This window comes from Leptodactylus fuscus, chromosome 9 (genome assembly GCF_031893055.1).
Source record: "Leptodactylus fuscus isolate aLepFus1 chromosome 9, aLepFus1.hap2, whole genome shotgun sequence".
NCBI lineage: Eukaryota > Metazoa > Chordata > Amphibia > Anura > Leptodactylidae > Leptodactylus > Leptodactylus fuscus.
This window is the reverse complement of record NC_134273.1, coordinates 1,941,629-1,951,670: the sequence shown is the minus strand read 5'-3', so window position 1 is coordinate 1,951,670 and position 10,042 is coordinate 1,941,629. Positions and strand designations below refer to the sequence as shown.

At 52.9% G+C, this 10,042-nt stretch overlaps 1 non-coding gene across 1 annotated transcript; it reads left to right on the top strand.

The window, feature by feature from the left end:
- The first annotated feature begins 6,938 nt into the window (after positions 1-6,938).
- LOC142218977 (U5 spliceosomal RNA) lies at positions 6,939-7,053 on the top strand. The gene has a single exon (XR_012717503.1). It is a non-coding gene; the product is annotated as a U5 spliceosomal RNA (small nuclear RNA).
- Positions 7,054-10,042: the final 2,989 nt, after the last annotated feature.

The following is a 10,042-nucleotide window of genomic DNA, read 5'->3' as shown; positions in this document are numbered from 1 at the left end:
CCCACTGCGTACGGGACCGGGGTCCGCACCGTATACACAGCACCCACTGCGTACAGGACCGGGGTCCACACCGTATACACAGCACACAACGCGTACGGGATTGGGGTCCGCACCGTATACACAGCACCCACTGCGTACAGGACCGGGGTCCGCACCGTATACACCGCACCCACTGCGTACAGGACCGGGGTCCACACCGTATACACAGCACCCACTGCGTACGGGACCGGGGTCCGCACCGTATACACAGCACCCACTGGGACCGGGGTCCGCACCGTATACACAGCACCCACTGCATACGGGACCAGGATCCGCACCGTATACACAGCACCCACTGCGTACGGGACCAGGATCCGCACCGTATACACAGCACCCACTGCATACGGGACCAGGATCCGCACCGTATACACAGCACCCACTGCATACGGGATCGGGGTCCGCACCGTATACACAGCACCCACTGCATACGGGATCGGGGTCCGCACCGTATACACAGCAACCACTGCGTACGGGACCGGGGTCCGCACAGTATACACAGCACCCACTGCGTACGGGATCGGGGTCCGCACCGTATACACAGCACCCACTGCGTATGGGCCTGGGGTTCGAAATGTATACACAGCACCCACTGCGTACGGGACCGGGGTCCGCACCGTATACACAGCACCCACTGCGTACAGGACCGGGGTCCTCACCGTATACACAGCACACAACGCGTACGGGACCGGGGTCCGCACCGTATACATAGCACCCACTGCGTACAGGACCGGGGTCCGCACCGTATACACAGCACCCAACGCCTACGGGACCAGGGTCCACACCGTATACACAGCACCCACTGCGTACAGGACCGGGGTCCGCACCGTATACACAGCACCCACTGCGTACGGGACCGGGGTCCGCACCGTATACACAGCACCCACTGCGTACGGGACCGGGGTCCGCACCGTATACACAGCACCCACTGCGTACGGGACCGGGGTCCACACCGTATACACAGCACCCACTGCGTACGGGACCGGGGTCCGCACCGTATACACAGCACCCACTGCGTACAGGACCGGGGTCCGCACCGTATACACAGCACACAACGCGTACGGGACCGGGGTCCGCACCGTATACATAGCACCCACTGCGTACAGGACCGGGGTCCGCACCGTATACACAGCACACAACGCGTACGGGACCGGGGTCCGCACCGTATACACAGCACCCAACGCCTACGGGACCAGGGTCCGCACCGTATACACAGCACCCACTGCGTACAGGACCGGGGTCCGCACCGTATACACAGCACCCACTGCGTACGGGACCGGGGTCCGCACCGTATACACAGCACCCACTGCGTACGGGACCGGGGTCCGCACCGTATACACAGCACCCACTGCGTACAGGACCGGGGTCCACACCGTATACACAGCACACAACGCGTACGGGATTGGGGTCCGCACCGTATACACAGCACCCACTGCGTACAGGACCGGGGTCCGCACCGTATACACCGCACCCACTGCGTACAGGACCGGGGTCCACACCGTATACACAGCACCCACTGCGTACGGGACCGGGGTCCGCACCGTATACACAGCACCCACTGGGACCGGGGTCCGCACCGTATACACAGCACCCACTGCATACGGGACCAGGATCCGCACCGTATACACAGCACCCACTGCGTACGGGACCAGGATCCGCACCGTATACACAGCACCCACTGCATACGGGACCAGGATCCGCACCGTATACACAGCACCCACTGCATACGGGATCGGGGTCCGCACCGTATACACAGCACCCACTGCGTACGGGACCGGGGTCCGCACAGTATACACAGCACCCACTGCGTACGGGACCGGGGTCCGCACCGTATACACAGCACCCACTGCGTATGGGCCTGGGGTTCGAAATGTATACACAGCACCCACTGCGTACGGGACCGGGGTCCGCACCGTATACACAGCACCCACTGGGACCGGGGTCCTCACCGTATACACAGCACCCACTGCATACGGGACCAGGATCCGCACAGTATACACAGCACCCACTGCGTACGGGACCAGGATCCGCACCGTATACACAGCACCCACTGCATACGGGACCAGGATCCGCACCGTATACACAGCACCCACTGCATACGGGATCGGGGTCCGCACCGTATACACCGCACCCACTGCGTACAGGACCGGGGTCCGCACCGTATACACCGCACCCACTGCGTACAGGACCGGGGTCCATACCGTATACACAGCACCCACTGCGTACGGGACCGGGGTCCGCACCGTATACACCGCACCCACTGCGTACGGGACCGGGGTCCGCACCGTATACACAGCACCCACTGCGTACGGGACCAGGATCCGCACAGTATACACAGCACCCACTGCGTACGGGACCGGGGTCCGCACCGTATACACAGCACCCACTGCGTACGGGACCAGGATCCGCACCGTATACACAGCACCCACTGCGTACGGGACCAGGATCCGCACCGTATACACAGCACCCACTGCATACGGGATCGGGGTCCGCACCGTATACACAGCAACCACTGCGTACGGGACCGGGGTCCGCACAGTATACACAGCACCCACTGCGTACGGGATCGGGGTCCGCACCGTATACACAGCACCCACTGCGTATGGGCCTGGGGTTCGAAATGTATACACAGCACCCACTGCGTACGGGACCAGGATCCGCACCGTATACACAGCACCCACTGCGTACGGGACCGGGGTCCGCACCGTATACACAGCACCCACTGCGTATGGGCCTGGGGTTCGAAATGTATACACAGCACCCACTGCGTACGGGACCGGGGTCCGCACCGTATACACAGCACCCACTGCGTACGGGACCGGGGTCCGCACTGTATACACAGCACCCACTGGGACCGGGGTCCTCACCGTATACACAGCACCCACTGCATACGGGACCAGGATCCGCACCGTATACACAGCACCCACTGCATACGGGATCGGGGTCCGCACCGTATACACAGCACCCACTGCGTACGGGACCAGGGTCCGCACAGTATACACAGCACCCACTGCGTACGGGACCGGGGTCCGCACCGTATACACAGCACCCACTGCGTATGGGCCTGGGGTTTGAAACGTAATAAGCCGCTCTCTGCGTACAGTACCAGGGTGCGCACTGTATACACAGACCCCACTGCGTACGGGACCAGGGTCCGCTCTGTATACTGTAATTGCTGGAGCTAGCTATATAATGTACTAGAGCCCTCTGTGTACTGTAACTGTTAGCGCTTGCTGTATACTGTACTGGTGCCCTCTATATCATGTAATTGCTGGTGCCGCTGTATACTGTACTGGTGCCGCTGTATACTGTACTGGTGCCGCTGTATACTGTACTGGTGCCCTCTATATCATGTAATTGCTGGCGCCGCTGTATACTGTACTGGTGCCGCTGTATACTGTACTGGTGCCGCTGTATACTGTACTGGTGCCGCTGTATACTGTACTGGTGCCGCTGTATACTGTACTGGATGCTTGCATTACCATCTGTTCAGAGTCTGGTTCTAAAGTTGGTGTTGTTATCCAAAGATTGGTCTGTGGAGCCTCAGACAGAACATCCATCGAGAGAGACCCCTGTGCTGTGAGGCAAGATCCTGCCAGGACTCCAATACACAGTGTGAGCATGAGCCCGGCGTATCACTGTATACACCGTCACGTCACCATATACACCGGCGGATCACTGTATACACCGCCACTTCACCATATACACCGGTGGATCACTGTATACACCGTCACGTCACCATATACACCGGCGGATCACTGTATACACTGTCACTTCACCATATACACCGGCGGATCACTGTATACACCGCCACTTCACCATATACACCGGTGGATCACTGTATACACCGTCACGTCACCATATACACCGGCGGATCACTGTATACACTGTCACTTCACCATATACACCGGCGGATCACTGTATACACCGTCACTTCACCATATATACCAGCGGATCACTGTATACACCGTCACTTCACCATATATACCAGCGGATCACTGTATACACTGTCACTTCACCCCAATGTGGGACTATTAAAGGATTATCTTATCTTATACACCGGCGGATCACTGTATACACTGTCACTTCACCATATACACCGGCGGATCACTGTATACACCGTCACTTCACCATATACACCGGCGGATCACTGTATACACCGTCACGTCACCATATACACCGGCGGATCACTGTATACACTGTCACTTCACCATATACACCGGCGGATCACTGTATACACCGTCACTTCACCATATACACCGGCATATCACTGTATACACCGTCACGTCACCATATACACCGGCGGATCACTGTATACACTGTCACTTCACCATATACACCGGCGGATCACTGTATACACCGTCACTTCACCATATATACCAGCGGATCACTGTATACACCGTCACTTCACCATATATACCAGCGGATCACTGTATACACTGTCACTTCACCCCAATGTGGGACTATTAAAGGATTATCTTATCTTATACACCGGCGGATCACTGTATACACTGTCACTTCACCATATACACCGGCGGATCACTGTATACACCGTCACTTCACCATATACACCGGCGGATCACTGTATACACCGTCACGTCACCATATACACCGGCGGATCACTGTATACACTGTCACTTCACCATATACACCGGCGGATCACTGTATACACCGTCACTTCACCATATACACCGGCATATCACTGTATACACCGTCACGTCACCATATACACCGGCGGATCACTGTATACACTGTCACTTCACCATATACACCGGCGGATCACTGTATACACCGTCACTTCACCATATATACCAGCGGATCACTGTATACACCGTCACTTCACCATATATACCAGCGGATCACTGTATACACTGTCACTTCACCCCAATGTGGGACTATTAAAGGATTATCTTATCTTATACACCGGCGGATCACTGTATACACTGTCACTTCACCATATACACCGGCGGATCACTGTATACACCGTCACTTCACCATATACACCGGCGGATCACTGTATACACCGTCACGTCACCATATACACCGGCGGATCACTGTATACACTGTCACTTCACCATATACACCGGCGGATCACTGTATACACCGTCACTTCACCATATACACCGGCATATCACTGTATACACCGTCACGTCACCATATACACCGGCGGATCACTGTATACACTGTCACTTCACCATATACACCGGCGGATCACTGTATACACCGCCACTTCACCATATACACCGGCATATCACTGTATATACCGTCACTTCACCCTTACAAGACTTTCTTTCACTCCATTTGGGGCCCCAACTTGCACAGTAAGGGCTTGTTCACATCTGTGCCCGGTTTCCGTTCTGCAGGTTTCTGTTTCCTGCACAAAACCGAGCAGAAGACGTAAACCTGCCGCATCTTCATGTGATTCATTTGAATGGGATTGAAAAGTGTCCGGCCGTGAGCGCTGGTGAGCGTTTTATGCTTTCCGCGGCAAAACCATTTTTTAAAAATCCGGGCACAGTGTCGGACATGCAGTACTCTGTGTCCGATTTAAAAAAAAACGTTTTAGCCGCGGAAAGCATAAAACGCTCACGGCCGGACTCGGAATAACAGGTTTCCGTCCTCTGCATTCACCTGAGAATGGAGACCCGAACGCTGGTGTGAACTCAGCGTAAAGCAAACTGTTATGTGCAAGGAGCCCTGCAAGGTACGGACAAGATCCCCCTCCTCCTCTGGAGTATCCACAAGACTGGAGGGGCCGGTGCAGGTCTCCCTACTACCTCCTGCTGCCTCTGTGCAGGGGGCTGGGATGGAGTAACTAGGACATACCCTATACTACCAGGAGCCGCCAAAATATGAGAGGGAACAAAGCTAAAGACGTATCTAAGCCTATTCAGGGGAGGGGGTCGATCCTTCCCCAATGCTCCCAGACAGCAGTGGCCTCTAGTCCTACAGTACACCAGGCAGGCGCGACTCTAGGGGCCCAATGACAAATCTGTGGGGCCCCCACTTACCATGTGCCATCCATAACCCTTCTGCCATCTTATGTTGTGGAAAGGGCTTTGGGCCCCCTGAGAGTCCAGGACCCATTGGTACCTCTGCACCCCTGACTCTGGGTTATATACTGACAACGTGACGGCAGCCAAACCTGACCCTGGATTAGGGCGAAGCTCTGATTTTACGGATTTTTTTGTGCGTTTCTTGCTGATTTATCACTTTTCATATCCATATTTTTTATTTTAAAAAGATCTGGGGGAAAGTTATCAAAATCGCTGCACTTCTCTTGTAAGAGCCATCCACTCAGTGAATGGAGAGATCTGATTGGTGACTGATGGCGGCTCCACCTGACACTTATTGTCCGGAATTTCTTACATGGTTGTGAGATTGTTCTCTATAGAATACTGTATAGTAGCCCTGTATAGTGCGGCGCCCCCTCCTGGTGCTGGACGCCCTGCCCTGCTGATTGTCTGGCTAATACTTGTCACATCCCCCGCTGGGGTCTTAGGAAACTTTCTGTAAACCCTCCAGTAGATGAGAATAAAACCTGAGTGTTGTGTAGGAGGAGATGAAGCCGAAACAGCTGCTGTGACCTGAAGGGGTTAATGGAGGATTGTTGTGGGAGGGGGTGTGTCCTGCAGTCATGTGACCTTCCTGCTCTGGAGCTTCGGTGACATCACCTCCTCTATTTGCATATTTTCCCAGGATGCATCTGTTGCGTCCTCAGATTTGTAACATTTTTTCCTCTTTTCTTTTGTGTTTGTTGTGACGTTCGGTAACAGACGGGATACGTTGTGTCCGGGTGACGGGAATGTGATGGAGACACCGCACAGACATGGAGTCCGGCCTCTCCGTGTGTGTGATGAGCGCAGCGCAGAGCTGGTGTAGTGCCGGCCGCTGCCATCTCTATACTCTGGTTTCTCTTCAGACCGAATAAATCTTTCGCCTTTTACTAAAGATTTCCGTGGAGAGGAACAATTATGAGTTTCACTCAATTTTTTGATGCCCGGCGCTCGCTGGGCTTCCTGCACTGGTGAATAATAGAGAATATATGAGTGACACTGCCTGCATGGGTGACTGACAGGATATAGCAGACGTGTGACACCGCCTGTACTGGGGAGTAACAGAGAATATATCAGACGTGTGACACCGCCTGTACTGGGGAATAATACAGAATATATCAGACGTGTGACACCACCTGTACTGGGGAATAATACAGAATATATCAGACGTGTGACACCACCTGTACTGGGGAGTAACAGAGAATATATCAGACGTGTGACACCGCCTGTACTGGGGAATAACAGAGGATATAGCAGACGTGTGACACCACCTGTACTGGGGAATAACAGAGGATATAGCAGACGTGTGACACCGCCTGTACTGGGGAATAACAGAGAATATATCAGACGCGTAACACCGCCTGTACTGGGGAATAATACAGAATATATCAGACGTGTGACACCGCCTGTACTGGGGAGTAACAGAGAATATATCAGACGCGTAACACCGCCTGTACTGGGGAATAACAGAGAATATATCAGACGCGTAACACCGCCTGTACTGGGGAATAATACAGAATATATCAGACGTGTGACACCGCCTGTACTGGGGAGTAACAGAGAATATATCAGACGCGTAACACCGCCTGTACTGGGGAATAACAGAGAATATATCTATGTGACACCACCTGTACTGGGGAATAACAGAGAATATATCAGACGCGTAACACCGCCTGTACTGGGGAATAACAGAGGATATATCAGACGTGTGACGCCACCTGTACTGGGGAGTAACAGAGAATATATCAGACGTGTGACACCGCCTGTACTGGGGAACAACAGAGAATATATCAGACGTGTGACACCGCCTGTACTGGGGAATAACAGAGAATATATCTATGTGACACCACCTGTACTGGGGAGTAACAGAGAATATATCAGACGTGTGACACCGCCTGTACTGGGGAATAACAGAGGATATAGCAGACGTGTGACACCGCCTGTACTGGGGAATAACAGAGGATATAGCAGACGTGTGACACCGCCTGTACTGGGGAATAACAGAGAATATATCTATGTGACACCACCTGTACTGGGGAATAACAGAGAATATATCAGACGCGTAACACCGCCTGTACTGGGGAATAATACAGAATATATCAGACGTGTGACACCGCCTGTACTGGGGAGTAACAGAGAATATATCAGACGTGTGACACCGCCTGTACTGGGGAACAACAGAGAATATATCAGACGTGTGACACCGCCTGTACGGGGGAATAACAGAGAATATATCTATGTGACACCACCTGTACTGGGGAATAACAGAGAATATATCAGACGCGTAACACCGCCTGTACTGGGGAATAACAGAGGATATATCAGACGTGTGACGCCACCTGTACTGGGGAGTAACAGAGAATATATCAGACGTGTGACACCGCCTGTACTGGGGAGTAACAGAGGATATATCAGACGTGTGACACCGCCTGTACTGGGGAATAACAGAGAATATATCAGACGTGTGACACCGCCTGTACTGGGGAACAACAGAGAATATATCAGACGTGTGACACCGCCTGTACTGGGGAGTAACAGAGAATATATCAGACGTGTGACACCGCCTGTACTGGGGAGTAACAGAGAATATATCAGACGTGTGACACCGCCTGTACTGGGGAGTAATATCAAATCAAAAATGCTTTATTGGCACGTCCGAATAGGTATTTGGCATTGCCAAAGCTAGTAAAGTGGGCGGGGGGGGGGGGGGGGGCGTTGGGGTGGGTGGTGGGTATGGGGGGGGGGGGGGTTGGGTTATAACAGTCCATGGAGTCTCATCTTCCTCTTCGTTGGTGACTGCTATATGGAGGGGGTTGGAGGTGGGGGGGGGGGGCGGGGCGGTTGGTTTGGGGTATAACAGTCCGTGGAGTCTCGTCTTCCTCTTCGTTGGTGACTGCTATATGGGGAGGTGGGGGTGGGTGTTTTGGGATAAATATAACAGTCCATGGAGTCTCATCTTCCTCTTATTTGGTGACAGCTGGACACGTATTGGGCAGCGATCTCCACAGTGGCCTCTTCTTCTCCCAGTAGGATGTAGAGTTTCCTCTTCTCGTCTGCAGATATGAAGTCTGGGATGTGGGCAGAGAGTCTTTGGTAGTAGACGGAATACAGAATATATCAGACGTGTGACACCGCCTGTACTGGGGAACAACAGAGAATATATCAGACGTGTAACACCGCCTGTACTGGGGAATAACAGAGGATATATCAGACGTGTGACACCGCCTGTACTGGGGAATAATACAGAATATATCAGACATGTGACACTGCCTGTACTGGGGAATAATACAGAATATATCAGACGTGTAACACCACCTGTACTGGGGAATAATAGAGAATATATCTGATGTGTGACACCGCCTGTACTGGGGAATAACAGAGAATATATCAGATGTGTGACACCGCCTGTACTGGGGAATAACAGAGAATATATCAGATGTGTGACACCGCCTGTACTGGGGAATAACAGAGAATATATCAGATGTGTGACACCGCCTGTACTGGGGAATAACAGAGAATATATCAGACGTGTGACACCGCCTGTACTGGGGAATAACAGAGAATATATCAGACGTGTGACACTGCCTGTACTGGGGAATAACACAGAATATATCAGACGTGTGACACTGCCTGTACCGGGGAATAACACAGAATATATCAGACGTGTGACACTGCCTGTACCGGGGAATAACACAGAATATATCAGATGTGTGACACTGCCTGTACCGGGGAATAACACAGAATATATCAGATGTGTGACACCGCCTGTACCGGGGAATAACAGAGAATATATCAGACGTGTGACACTGCCTGTACTGGGGAATAACAGAGAATATATCAGACGTGTGACACTGCCTGTACTGGGGAATAACACAGAATATATCAGACGTGTGACACTGCCTGTACCGGGGAATAACAGAGAATATATCAGATGTGTGACACCGCCTGTA